Here is a 15,285-nt window from a genome sequence, read left to right on the forward strand (position 1 = left end):
GGCTTTCTTTCAACCACTCTTATTTTTCAACCCGTCTACTTCATTTTCACAATCCAATCAATTACTAAAAGATAACTCCTTCCTACATTTATTTATTTATTTATTTCCACTGAATGTTCTGTATCACCTGGAAATTTGTCATATAAAGAAAGGCAAAATCAGTTGCAAAAATTTGGTGTTCACCTCCAAATTAATTAAATTGCATTTCAAAAAAAGTGCAATAAACACACAACTAAACAAAAATATAGCTTTATTTGAGCTCTCGCATCTTGCTGTATACAATTGGGAAGTATATGTTTGTTTGCTGTTGTCTTGCAGGATGAGGAGATGCTGAATCATCATGTTAGCACAGCTTCTTGATTCTAATGCACCTAATTAGCAATTGGCAGACTCTTAATTGCATGCATTAAGGCCGATTGGTGGTGGAGATTAATTCTAAATATACCCAGACAGCTGGTTAAGATAGCATGGATTACTGTTCGGACTGTACTTTTCCACTTAATTGCGTATGAAAACGAGGCAGCAACAAGCACATGTGCCCTGGTGGCGGACGCGGAGAAGGGCGGCAGCTCCCCGGACTGCAATAAAGCATCAATGGCAGAGGCTCCACAGATGGAGTGACATTAACCACAGCACCGAAAAGCCATTTCCAGCAATGAAATATCAATATTTACATTTTAATGACACCTTTTTCTTATTTCTCCCCAGTGCCTCTTAAGGATTATAGGTGGAGGGTGATATTATGAATCTCAGGATTGACATGGATTTGGAGATTTTATTGTTTTCATAAAAGGCATGTTGAACTAATGAGATTATTAATGTGGCAAAAAGACAAAAAAACAAACATGTCTCCTTTCTCATGTGACTCGGTTCTGCTCATCCTGTAGTTCCTGTTTTTCATGCTGATGTTTGCTGAAAGGATAGCAGTTTTGTCCTATTCCTATCAGGAGGTATTAGTGTAGTTTGCACAGATCTCTAGAGGTCTCCCCTAACTCCTGTGCCAGTCGGACCCTTTGATGTGCGCCTCCCACACGGGGGTCGGAGTGGCTCCCACTGGCAGGGACTGATGAACGCAGTCACCGCCGTTCCATCAAGCGCAAAAGGCTGTGTTAGGAAAGGCCACGAGATGCACGAAGTGAGGGCTTAAGCCTGAGCTTCAGATGTTCCCTTAGTTTGCCACGGCATATAGACGGGAGCGTGAAAGCATGTGTGTGCGCATACGGGAGGGGCACGGGGCAAATACTCATACAGATTCATTTGTTTTCCCATGCTGATCGATAAAACCCCTTACGAGGCTGTATTGATAAACGCTATCTCATCTGGACGTCTTGGGAATAAAATAATAATAACACAAGAAAAAAATCTTTGATGGTGCATTCTTCTCCGAGACATGGAATAACTGTGATTACTGCAGCATATTATTTATATGCTTATGGAGATTATATTTGGGAGAAAAACATCCAGATCTTTCCGATAGAGGCCTGACTGCATGGATTAATTTCATACTGGAGGATTAACGTCTCTCTCAAACATGATCTGGCCAGACAAACAGAAGCAGAGGAATGCCACACATTTCCACAGACACTCTGGTGTCAACAACGCATGCAGACAGAGAAGGAGTCTTACGCTTAGAGCGCGCTTTGATGCTTCCGAGACAAGACATTACCCCATTCCACGGCAATGAGCACCTTTTAATTTCTGCAAAAGCTACGGCTGAAAATCTTAATTAATTGTTCCATACTGCTTCAGGGTCATTATGCAATGTAATAAAAGCCGTGTAATTATGAAATTTTACAGCCATTACTGAGGCTGATAGCTCGTATTTCATCATCAGGCAGGCCGATGGCTTTCCGGGCGTACAGCTCCAAGTGATGGACTGCACACAGATCTATCAGGCCCAAACAATAAGCTGGCCAGGCTGGCGTAATAGCTACCCACAGATGAAGCAACAGATAAAGATAAACTATAAATCTGCAGCAAAAACCCAAATGCTGTTTAGCGGCCGGCATGAATGAGCGTCGAAGCCACGGTTTGATTACATAAATTGGAAATAAGGCCACAGTGATGCATGTGGAGGAAGTAGTCAGGCATTGGCAATGTGTATACAGTATGTGCATGTGAATGGTGAGAATGTGATATAGGATGGCAGTGTACATACTTAAAGGAACAGTTCACCCATATTTTGCATTTTTCCCCCAAATGTGTTTATTTAGTTTTTTTATTGTATGGACAAAAAATTATTTAAAAAATATATTTTGTATTTCTCAAAAGAAAGACAGTCATATAGGCTTGTAATACAAGATGGTGAGTAAATGCCAGAATGTTAATTTCTGTGTGAACTGTCCCTTTAATGCACATGCACAGAATTAAATTAAAATATAGCAACGGACATAAGAGAACATGCACTCTAAAGTATAGCTATTTCAGAACAGAGAGAATAAAATAACAGAGAAATGCATGAAAGCATCAATCATGATAAACACAAGGGCTTATTTGAGTAGGGCCACATTTTATGTTCAAAATATTCAGGAAGGAAAGAATAAGGCAAAAAGGAATATGCTGATGCCAGTTTGCAAGACACAATGGCTCTTTAGCCTTAGAAGTACAGAAGAGTTTCTGAGAGGGGAAATTCTCTGTACCTGAGGGACTACAACAAAGAGGCAGAGAGGAAAATTCAGAAAGGGAAAAAAAGGAAGGGAGAACATTTTGGACACACTGAAGGTAGCAGACATTTAAATGTGAATTTACATTCAAATATGAAATATGGTGATGAGGAGGAGGACACTTAGATGTTAAGACATCCATGTCTGTGAGAGAGAAGTGAGTACTGTATTTGAACCAGTATTGCTTTCCAATCTCTTTGAATATGAACTGGCTAAAATCTCTTTCAGGATCAACACATGTGGGTCAATGACAAATAAGTGACCACAATAAAGAAAATGAAAAATCTATAAAAAAATATTTAATATATATAAATATAAAATAAGAATAAAATAAAAAATAATACTAAAATCAAAATCTTTAATTATTATCTTTATATTGTAGATGATCTTTAAAAAAATATTTGATCTTAAAAATATATATATTTTTTTTCAAATCATTGTAAAAAAAAATACAAATATGTTGAACATTTTAAACAAATAACAATTACATATTAAAGGAGATAAAAATCTTCTATTATCTTTATCTTCTTATTATAAAATTAATAAAAAATATATATCTATATATGATGTATATATTATCTTTATCTTTTTATAAAATTTATTTAAAAATTATATATATATATATATATATATAGCAGATCAGCAGCATATATATAAAATTGTCTTTTCCAGATTTTACAAAATTATGTTGAATTTTTTTTTTTTTTACATATTAAAAGTGTTTATCATGAAATAGGTCTGGTAAAATCATTATATTTATGAAGTGCATTTTGACATGTATTTTTGGAACAGATTAATAGATTTGGACAAACAACTAAAAATAAATAAATAAGATGAGTGTGTTATTGTCCTTCTAAATGCTTCTGCAGGTTTTCCGTAAATCTGCATTTGTGAAGCACTGCTGATCTGCTCTGCTTCGCACTGTGTGAAGAGGACACTTTCTCTGTTTAAAACATAGCCAATCACTTTATTCATAAGCAACACACTGGGCACGACCATACACAGGCAGAGTCGCCTTGCTACCGCATCGATAATAATTTACATCGTGATTAGACTCATGTACAGGACTGAGGCAATATGTTGCACATCTTTCGAGAGCTGCCTGTTTAACTCACAGCCTCGTTTAAAGGTGTAGATGTGAGCTTATAATTCCTCTAAGCCAATTGACAGCTCATATCCAATCCCATTTTCCAGCCTGCTTACACTCTGATAGAGATGATGCCCCCCTGAACTGATACTTTAGGGTGGGGTATCAGGGGAGGGCTATTTCGAGCCTGTGAGTCTGTGAACTTTGTATGAACCCCTAGACCAAAAACAAAAAAACAAAATCAAAATATGATGACAGGCCTTTTCTACCTCCCAGCAAATTTGCTGTTGGAGATGGGAGGACTGAAATAGAGTTTGGTTTGTATAATTACGCCCATCTATCTTTATATTCCACTAGCATATCACAAATTGAAAATACTAAAAATTGATGGTTAATGATTGGCGTAGACGCAGCAATGATTTATTGGCTACTTACTGATGTGACACATTTGCATCTTATTAGATGGAGATTATTAGGAGGCCCTTTCAGATTGCTGGACGTGGCCCTTTACAAACCGCCTGATGGATTGATTTGATTTGCAAATGTAATCAAACTAATAAGAGGGAAAAATGAGCAATAATGTCTTGTTTTTTCAACGGGCAATCACACAGGGCCGCCCCCCGCTGGCTGTGGGGAAGACACAGGGCCTGATGGGTTGGTATGAATGCAGAGCTAGTGAGAGGCCAGAAGGTTACTGTCACACCTATTCAGCTCTCTTACAGCCTTTATAAAGCAAATGTGTCCTTTACAATGGCCGACACGTGAGAGGACAGATAAACATGAGCATTGTGCAGTGCTTTACACTCACACTCGCATTTGTTTTCACATGACATGATGCAAATCTGACTTTTGTCAGGTGCATTTCCAACAGGCTGAGACAGACGTGTTTACTTGTGAGGTGTGGTGTAATCTGCCCATTGTGTTTGACGGACAATCACTTTATATTTTGTGATGCATTGTCTATTAATAAAAAGTGAGAAAAAAATCTGAAAATCTATATTAATTTCAATGCTTCAATATGATGAGCAATAATCACATGAAGACATATCATGTGCTATTAACATAATCAATTCCTAATGAAATTGAATTATATAATATCAAAATAATAACCATTTATCTTTAGAGTCGCAGTGAAGTTTATCAGTGACTATTGACTTATATATTATCTGTTCCTCACACAAAGCTGTCATTTACCTTGGAATATATCATATAGGAAATGTATATAGTGTTTTTATGACATAATCTCCTTAAAGATTCTTCAAAATTCCTGCTTTTTCGGAAAAAAATAAAATAAATAACATACAGGTTTGTAAATAAATTCATTTTAATTTCTGAATAAACATTAAAGTGTTAATTTAGCCCCAGTCCTAAGCTTCAAAAGTACCATAGTAAATGATTTACCCATATCTTTTCACAATAAATCATTGTCCTCAGACTAATTAGACTTTATGTAACAGATACTCTCAAATATAGGTTAAGAAGACAAAAACACACACCAAAAAGATGCAGTGAGAAATCAGCATATAGAAAAAGAAATGGGTAGTCCACATATTGGCATGCAAAGAAAGGACAAATCCATGTGTAATGGGGTAAAAGTAGAGCCAGGCATCATTCAGACACCCGAGTCAATATGTCACAGATTGTAAAGAGCACATTAGTATGAAGATGTGGTACACATCCAGTATTCTGTGCTGTGCTCATTTTCAAAGTAGACTGTGAGCTGACACTGACTATCTTTTTCCTTAAAGATATGCCACAAACAAAACCTTGAGAAGAAAACTACTCATTTCTACCAACTACCTTCCTGTTTTGTCTATAATAACCAATTTTTCAGATTTATATCACTTCAAAATAATAATGAAGAGAACTTATGTGATCATGACTTTTGAACTATTCTAAAACACCAATATAAAATGTATCTCTTTGGCACACATTTCTCCAATCCTTTGCTCTGCCTGTACAGCCCTTTTCTTTGGGTGTCAGTCTTAATTTAGTGTGTCTCACTTTGCTGAATGTATCAGGAGTGAAACCCCTGCTAAAAGTGAAAATTTGATTTGCTAAAAGGAGCTTCGGGCATCTATTAATCAATATTTGCAATGTATCAGGCTGATGGGGATGATAGACAAGGCCTCATTTAGAGATTGGTTGGAGTGGGGATATCGGGTGGGGGTGGGGGTGTCACGAATCGGTTTTCTCCTCTCATCCAGGGCAGGGAAGAGGTGGAGGGTCCCAAACATCACATCTGGGAATGCACTGGCATATGGAGTCAATTTAACGACTTATATATACGCAAAAAAATTACGTTTTGCAAAAGAAAATAAAGTTTTGCAAACGAAAATTAAAATATTGAGGAAAAAATAAATGTGCTTTTTGCAAACAAAAATAAAGAATTGCAAAACATAAATGAAAGAGTGCGAAAGCAATGATTTTGCAATACATATTTTCCATGGTCATATCTATTAATTTATTTGCAACACTGCTTTTATTTTGCATGTCAATCTAGTTTGAGCTTGCGATACCATTTTTCCTTTGCGCTTCATTTTTCTGCACGTCTCTCTTTGTGGCACTGTTTTGACGTGGGGGCGGAGTCAAGGGACGGGGCGTGTACAACATGCCTCCCTGGAAGTGACGTCATCGGCCCGAGACGCATCTCACTGATCTAGGTCCTGTCATGATGAGCAGAGACTTTCGAGTGGATCGTTTCTTTTTATTCAATAGCATTAAAACATTCATGTTTTCGTTTTATTAACTTTATTAACAAATGTATATGTGTATTAGCAGCGTTTGCTCAAGTTAAAGAAGTTGTTAACATGAACATTTGCTGTTTATTTCTCTTGATGTGCACACCTTTATAGCATTAAAATGTGTATTGTTTCATTTGGTTAATTGCAAGTGTTTGTTTAAAATCTCTTAACTTGTGGGAGGACGCCAGCACACAGAACCGTTCTTTGCTCACATTAGTTCAGAGGAAAACGCAGCCCTTAAGAGTTTTGTAAATAATAGCCTATACTGTAAAGGCCCGACATGCCAATAAAGCTTTGATTATGCTATGTGACAGGAATTTTTACTGGAAGTGCACTTTAGAGGATGAATTTAACAATAACTATATAAATATCATAATCCTATAATAATCAATAGTAAAATTATAAATGAATATTTGCTAGTTTTATTTGTAAATGAAAACACTCATTTATTACAGAACGTTAATTGTAAGCAATACACGAATTGAAAGGGGAAATAAGCATAACAATAAATATAAAAATATAGCCCTAATTAACATAATTATCAATTATATATGGTTAGCCTATATTAATGAATAAATAAATGAATGATTTATAGTCAGGTGCGACTTATCAAAATTAATTTGACATGAACCAAGAGAAAACATTACCGTCTCCAGCCGCCAGAGGGCGCTCTATGCTGCTCAGTACTCCTGTAGTCTACACTGAAAACATAGAGCGCCCTCTCGCGGCTGTAGATGGTAATGTTTTCTCTTGGTTCTTGGTTCTAAATAAATGTGACTTATAGTCCAGTGCGACTTATGTTTTTTTCCTCGTCATGACGTATTTTTGGACGGATGCGACTTATACTTAGGTGCGACTTATAGTCCGAGAAATAAGGTAATTATAAAAATAATAATAGCCTTATATGAACATATATTACATAAAAAGACACGATCAACGGACTGTGGGATGGACAAAAAATATTTGATCAATCTCTGATAATCTCAGGTTGCTCTGGCCACCCTGGTTTGTTTATTTATTAAACTCGTGGCCATGACATTATCACGTTCCCAAGAATTAATATCTCGTGGCCACGACAAAACTAAACCAAAAAGACTCGAGTAAAAACAAAAAGTATCTTATAATGACAGTCATTTATTAATGTATGCCAGTAGTTATGTAAATGAAAAATTTCGAAATGAACGAAATGAAACTTGAGTCATAGACCTCTTTAATGATGTAGGTTATAGTTTATGAAGTGAATTGCATTATTTTACATTAAAAATAGCAGTAACTAATGTAAGCAAAGAACGCTTCAATGCGCGGGTGTCCTCCCACAAGTTAAGAGATTTTAAACAAACACTTGCAGTTAACCAAATGAAACAATACACATTTTAATGCTATAAAAGTGTGCACATTGAGAGAAATAAACAGCAGATGTTCATGTTAACAACTTCTTTAACTTGAGCAAACGCTGCTTATACACATATACACTTGTTAATAAACCAAATAAAACGAAAACATGAATGTTTTAATGCTATTGAATAAAAAGAAACGATCCACTCGAAAGTCTCTGCTCATCATGACAGGACCTAGATCAGTGAGCTGTGTCTCGGGCCGATGACGTCACTTCCAGGGAGGCATGTTGTACACGCCCCATCCCTTGACTCCGCCCCCACGTCAAAACAGTGCCACAAAGAGAGACGTGCAGAAAAATGAAGCGCAAAGGAAAAATGGTATCGCAAGCTCAAACTAGATTGACACGCAAAATAAAAGCAGCGTTGCAAATAAATTAATAGATATGACCATGGAAAATATGTATTGCAAAATCATTGCTTTCGCACTCTTTCATTTATGTTTTGCAATTCTTTATTTTTGTTTGCAAAAAGCACATTTATTTTCCTCAGTACTTTAATTTTTGTTTGCAAAACTTTATTTTGTTTTGCAAAACGTAATTTTTTTGCGTATATATAAGTCGTTAAATTGACTCCATACATACAGTCGGCATCTAGTCATAGCTGGGGGCGTGGCGAGGGCGGAGTCGGCGTCGGGGAAAACACTGCGAACATCGTGTGTATCTGAATGACAAAAATGCACATATTGAGCGCTCATTCCCAGAGACGCGTAGAACAATTTTAGTCTCTTTTAACTTTAATATTCATATACACAAGTCCATATCGATATTTGATTCATTTTACAGCCCTAATATAGATGTATTCATTCAAAAATAGCCAAATTCCGTGACGTTCTGCTTTATACAGCAAGTTCTATTTTTCACTGGATTCCGCGATTCAATCGTTTCGCAAACACAGACGGGGTGAATTTATAAATGAAAGTGTAAAAGTTCTGACACAAAACTAAGTTGTTACGTGTCCACACGCTTTTTTAAGTGGGTAAACGGGTTTATGTTCAACACTAGGCTAACGTTACATAGTTTTGCGTAAGGTAGAACGATAAGGCTAACTATATATACATGCCACTTTCTGAAACAACCTTACACAGTTTTGATAGCGTTAATAATGAACACAATGTTAACGTAGCCTGCCTGTGATGAATGCCGACTGCACATATTTCCACAACTTCCCTTGATCATCCTCACAACATATTGCTTGTAGCCATTTTGTCATCCTTTCCGGTTCTGTATGTTTATTAGGAAGGATGTAGAACTTCATTTCATAATTTGTTAGTTTATTGGAGGTACAGAAAACGACACAACTCTTCGGCATGATTGTCCCGTGTATTTCAATTGGCGCCAACGTAATGTTTTCCCCCACGGGCTAAATTCACATCACGTGACGAGGCGTTCCCAGACCAACCGTCTGTATCTATACTGGCAGGCACGCCAGCATCAGCGAGGAGGCTTACTCCAGTTTGCAGATAATTATGTTTACATATGATTAGCTCTTCTTCCAGTGGGTTCACGAAGTTAATGAGACAAAACTAGCAAGCACGTTTTAAATCAAAATGAGACTGGAGTGAGAAAGAGGGAGGGATGAAACTACGAAAAAAAAGCAGAAATGACATGAATATGTTTTCATGACACATCAAATGACTCTTGAATCTAAAGTGTCACAGCAGATGTGAGGTGGCAGAATGAATTGAATGTGATGATATAGGTGATACAGCAGACCACATACTGTGGAAAGATGTCAAATCAACACGTCTCTCTATTGTGGTTTCACTGGCTGCACTCAAAAAAGGCATGACAAGTTTAGAGTGATTCATGAGCAAATGACCCAAATGATTCTTACACAACACACACAAACTGAGTTTGAAGCAATTAGTTTGAATCAGATTTTCTATTTGTTTTGATGGCCACAATAAAAAGTTATCTTGGACTTTGATGTATCTGGCTGGCCCTCATGGAAATAAAACTAAAAATAATAATAATAAAAATCAGACAGACAATATGACTGGTGTCATACATGTTTTTACACTACACCCCCCCCCCCCCCCCCCAAAATAGAATAAAAAAAATAAAGATTACTATTAATTTATTATATTTTTGTAAATGTACCTTTAAACTTTTGTCAAAGCTAAATCACTATCTTTACTAATAGGTTATGCATATGAAAATATGTAGTTAAAGATACACATTTAAGCAAGATACACAAAAGCATTAAACAATGAAATTAAAGATTTAAATATAAATACTAATATATAATAAATGTATGTAAATATATATTGTGTGTATATATATATATATATATATATATATATATATATGGTAACATTTTATTGTTATGATCACTTATATTTATTTTAAATACTTTATTTAATGATGAATAGTTTTATTATTATAAATAATATAAATAATATTTTATACACGTTCATATATACAAACCCTGAAACAACTTACAGAACTAACGAATATTGCTACTTACTATGCAATCACATAATAATTGCTGTTAATACGGTTCGTCTGGTTGACTACATGTATTCATTTTTCTGAAAATTTCTGTAATATGCACATAAACTGACAGTCACCACTTATAATCTACTACTAAAGAAACTTAATTTTCTGTAAAGTTTCCTTGCAATGGTTTGTGTCGTAAAAAGCGCTATACAAATAAAATTTAATTGAATTGAAATATAGACCTACATATATTAATAGGAAACACTGGTGAGAAATATGCTTTTTTTGCCACTGTATTACAACTTCAGGAGTGATCGTAAGACCTCTATTTCCATTGATTTTTCCATCCTGAAGATTAGGGGCTTGGAAGGGGCTTATGGAGAAAGCAAACCTATGATTTAGATAAATCCCCCGCTATGCTCCTGATTAAGACATCTCATTGGCTGCCCAATGACTGAGACATGGCGAGAGTGAAATAAATAAAGCCTAAAAAAGAAAAAAACACCCCTTGCATTGATGGCTGCAGCCTTGAGGCAGTTGTGCACGCTTTGCCAGGGTGACTTTAATTGCTATTGTTTGTATCAAGAACAGGCCACTAAGCCTGTACACACAGGTCAGCCAATAATGATGACACCTCAATCACGTCTGCAGATTGCACTGAGTAAGCACCTCCTGTTTTTTGTATTATTTTTTTCTAACGAGGTTTCCAGGCGAATATGCTAATCCCATGGCATGTCTGTCTTTTGAGCACGTAATCGTTTTATTATGCCCTGAGAAACATTGCTGCGATATTTGAGTAGGAGTCGGCTTCCATGACTCTCTCCTTCTACTGAACCTATTACGAATGCACTGGCCCTGACAATTGAAGGAGCGAGAGAGAGAGGCCTGGCTGAGGGAGAGAGGGACAAGAAGGTGTAGAGATGGAGAGAGAGAGAAAAAATGATGGAGGTTGGTGGAGGCAAAGGAATGAAGTGGAGTGTGGCAGTACCTCGGTATCTACATAAAAGAGATTAGAGTCGACAGGGTTCCATTTTACAGCTCAATCATATTGTGTTCGCACGCGCTTATCCACGTGCCAATGAAAACTGAAAGGGAAATAAAGAAAGAGAGAAAGTCCCCGAGATAAGACCAAGAATGGGAGAAGCTCAAGCAATTTCAGCCGGCATAAAGGGCCTATAATAGTGAGGGTCCTGTCATGCTAAAAAGCCAGTGCCGGTCCGTGCGCTGGCCATTCTTGTAGCCCACTCGTCAAGTCAAGTGAGACTGTCCGCCATTGTGCGCTGCTGTGTTACGATAAGGCATGTCACAACCATATGACAGCACATTTTCATTTATTTTTATAGATCCTGGCCAGCATGAGGTGACTCTAATTCTATTTACAGAGGTTTTTCTTTTTTCAGATTATTTACAGATGTTTTTGTTCCTGCCTTTTTCCACTACAAAAATTTGCTCTTTCCCCTCTCCCTGTGCATCTGAAATGCTAAATAAAACTAGTGCCTCAACACAGCACCTTTTTTTTTTGTTCCTTCTCTAATTTGATTCACAGTTTTCCCCATATTTTTCTTCATGTTTTGATTTTATTTGAAGTTTTTTTCTTTGTTCTTGCCTTTTTCTGCTATACAAACAATTTTTAAATATATAGTGTAATATTTCCACTACAAATGCTAAAATGAAACGACAGCCTGAATACGTTACATATTCATTTGTTTTCATTCTTCCTGGCTGATATGAGGGGACTGTAATTCTATTTACAGATAAAAGTACAGGTTTTTCATTCCTGCTTTTTTTCGCTACAAACGTTTGCTCTTTTTTCTCTCCTACCATGCAGCTTAAATGCTCAAATAAAATTACAGCCTGAATACTTTAATCTCACAAATGAGATTTCTCACTCTAATCCACATTATGTCATTTTCTGTTTTTTCCCGTCCTCGTATTGAGTTAATATCACATTTCCAATTCCTTGCATCTCCCATAATGCCAAGCTTACAGGAACTGATGTTTTTGTTTGGGCATCCTCTCTGGCAGTGTGTTTGTAAAACATATCAAATGTTTTCACAGCCTGTATGAGCATGTAAATGATCAGAGGAGGGAGAAGGGGCGAAGCCTCAGCACATTAAAAAAGCAATCAGAAAGAAGCGGTCGTGTCTGCGCCGCCGGCGGAGGGAGCTGCCGTCGAGGCGTCTTTAACTCCATTCCGCAAAACACAGACTGCTTCATTATCCACCAGCTATCTGCAGCAGCAGCTTCAGTAATACTGAGTGATGTTTAAATTAGTTTACAATTTGCCTGCTCCTCGCATAGGACAGATCGTAAGCGAAGGCGCTCAGAAATGTCAGTGGCGCTCCTAACCACTGTAACAAATTGTTGCACATACACTGCACACCTAATGACTTCAAATTAGCTTCTGTGCGAGAGGCTGACAGTTTGTTACGTCTGTTAGCATCATAGACGCCGTATCATGAGCCATAAATTGGTTTGGGTTCTCTTGGAGAATGGAGGCCTTCATCAATTTGATTAAAAATAAATTAGTGTACCATCGAAACTGCAGAGACAAATTAGTTGGAAGATAGAAATGCACACATGGAACTGTGGCAGAATGGTTAGGGGAGGTTAACAGGTATTTCTGATTGTCAGAGGTTAAGGAAAAAAAAAATCACTCTCAAATGAAAAAAATGTGTTGAGTAAGAAGAGAACTTTATACTGAATCTCACACTTTTCTTTAGAAATTTTCATTGGGATACAGTGGCAATCGGAGCATGAGGAGCATGAGGAGATGAAAGCCACAGGAATACCTGCTCCGGAGATGAGGGGGCTCCTTCCTCTTCAAACAGACACAGAATTCCCTACCGAGGTCTAATCATACAATCACATCTCTTCTGCTGAGCAATCGTTCATACAATGTGAACTCTGAGACTCCTCTGTTTGCTTTCTGAGCAGACATGGCCTACGAAATGAACTAACACCTGAACACTGTGCAGAAAAAAAAGCTATGAATGTGCAGATGCATACACACAGAGTGACAGAAGTTCATATACAGCCTGATACTTAAAAAATAGCGTAAAAAATAAACGTCTGGAAAGAAATTCTGTTGCTCTTGTATATGATGTAATGCATTGTGCTATGAAATACTGAGGGTTAAAAATTTCTTGCAATACGTTAACAATGAGTAAATTGTGAAATTGAATTAATATTTTACACCACAACTTGTATTTTTGATAGTTTTTTTTATAAATATGTGCCACAATGTAACTGGTTTTATGAGTAACAGTAAAAATGTTATTGAAAAGTGCATTTATTTGAGCAAAACCAGTAATATTATGAAATGTGTTTTACAGCAATATTGAGAACTTTTTTTTTTTTTTTTTTTAATAAATACATTTACAAAGTAATTTATTCTTGTGATGTTAATTTTCCAGTATTCAGCGTCACATGTTTGCTCAGAAATCATTCTAATATGTTGATTTGCTGCTTAAGAAACATTTCTTATTATTATCAGTGCTGAAAACAGATTTGGTGCCTAATATTTTTGTGGAAACCTTGATAATTTTTTTCAGGAATTAATAATAAATAAAACATTCAGAAAAACAGAATTGATTTGAAATATCGTTTTTTTTTTGTATGACATTAAATGTTTTACTGTCAATTTTAATCAATTCAATGCATCCCTGCTGAATTATAGCATTGTTTTCTTTCAAAAAATAACAAAATAAAGAACACTGGTCCTAAACTATTAAAGTATAATATAAGGTAATAAAAGCATCACACAACGCTGCACTACAGTATGCAGTCTGCTATACTTTACTATGTACATAAATGTCCCACATTCCAGAAGTTCCAGCGGTGTAGTTTCCTGCACACAGGGAAAATCCCATAACATCCACAGGGCAAGTCTGGGTCAATCTGGCATGGAGCAGCAGAAATAACTTCCCAATCCTGCATCTCATGCCTGGCAGGAAATTGGCACTCTGATGAGCTTTAAGTCCATTTATTGGCTTGTGTGGCACTATTGCCTGGAGCCAGTATTAGCACAGTCATATCTACAGCACAAAGCAAACTACAACACAACTTCCTGTGCAGCAAATAAAGGTTCCAACTTGTTTTGGTTAAAAGAGTTTCTTTTCCTTACTGAAAGTGGATGAATAAATGTGAAACTGCTGTGACACTACCACTATGTCTCTTCCTCTAAGTTAACCACTCTTACTATTGTCGGATTTGAGAGCTTTCTTTCCCTTTAACTCATATTTTTCTCGCTCCACATTCAGTCACCTATGGGAACCTCTTTTCAAACAATGAGGACTGAAGTGGGCAGCCACTCTCTGTAACCAGGGCTGTCTCAGATTAAATGCAAAATAAGCTTTGTTAAGAAGATTACTGGAAACTCCTCATTCTGTCTTGTGGAGATTGGCAATAAGCAGTAGAGAGAGGTGTGGGGGGGCACTTGTCTCAATCATGGTCAGTCATGACTTTATCGTTCATGGCTAATGTCAGGAATCCTTTCAATAAGCCTGCTGGATGGCTGAAACAGCAGGAGAAAATGCCTCCCCTCCTGTCCTGCAGATATTGCGCTATACTGAGGAAGGATTTAAGCTAAAACTAAACAAATTGATCCTTGTCTGCTGTCACACAGGGAGGAAAAAGGCTGACCTAAGAAAAGTATCACTGGTGGCGTGGGTGAAGGCAAATGCCCTTGATTGACAAGGCACAGCTTTGTTTAGAGTTCAGGAGAGTGTTTGGCACTTGCTGAAAACAGCAATTACTCAAACACACTTTCCAGTTTTTGTCCAGCATTTGCACATACAGTGAAGCACAGAAGTCTGAGACTACACTGAAATTCTATGTAATTGAAACCTGAAAATAAATATTAAGTTTTAGGATAAGCAAAATGTAGAAACTTTTTATTATTATAAACGATTACATATAGAAAATAAATAAATAATATAATAAATAATATTAATA

At 36.7% G+C, this 15,285-nt stretch overlaps 1 protein-coding gene across 2 annotated transcripts in view; it reads right to left on the reverse strand.

Annotated features, from left to right (window-relative positions):
* The window catches only part of LOC132111612 (estrogen-related receptor gamma-like), an 82,797-nt gene that overhangs the window by 16,880 nt on the left and 50,632 nt on the right, over positions 1-15,285 (reverse strand). The window lies entirely within an intron of this gene.

This window comes from Carassius carassius, chromosome 31 (genome assembly GCF_963082965.1).
Source record: "Carassius carassius chromosome 31, fCarCar2.1, whole genome shotgun sequence".
Taxonomy (NCBI): domain Eukaryota; kingdom Metazoa; phylum Chordata; class Actinopteri; order Cypriniformes; family Cyprinidae; genus Carassius; species Carassius carassius.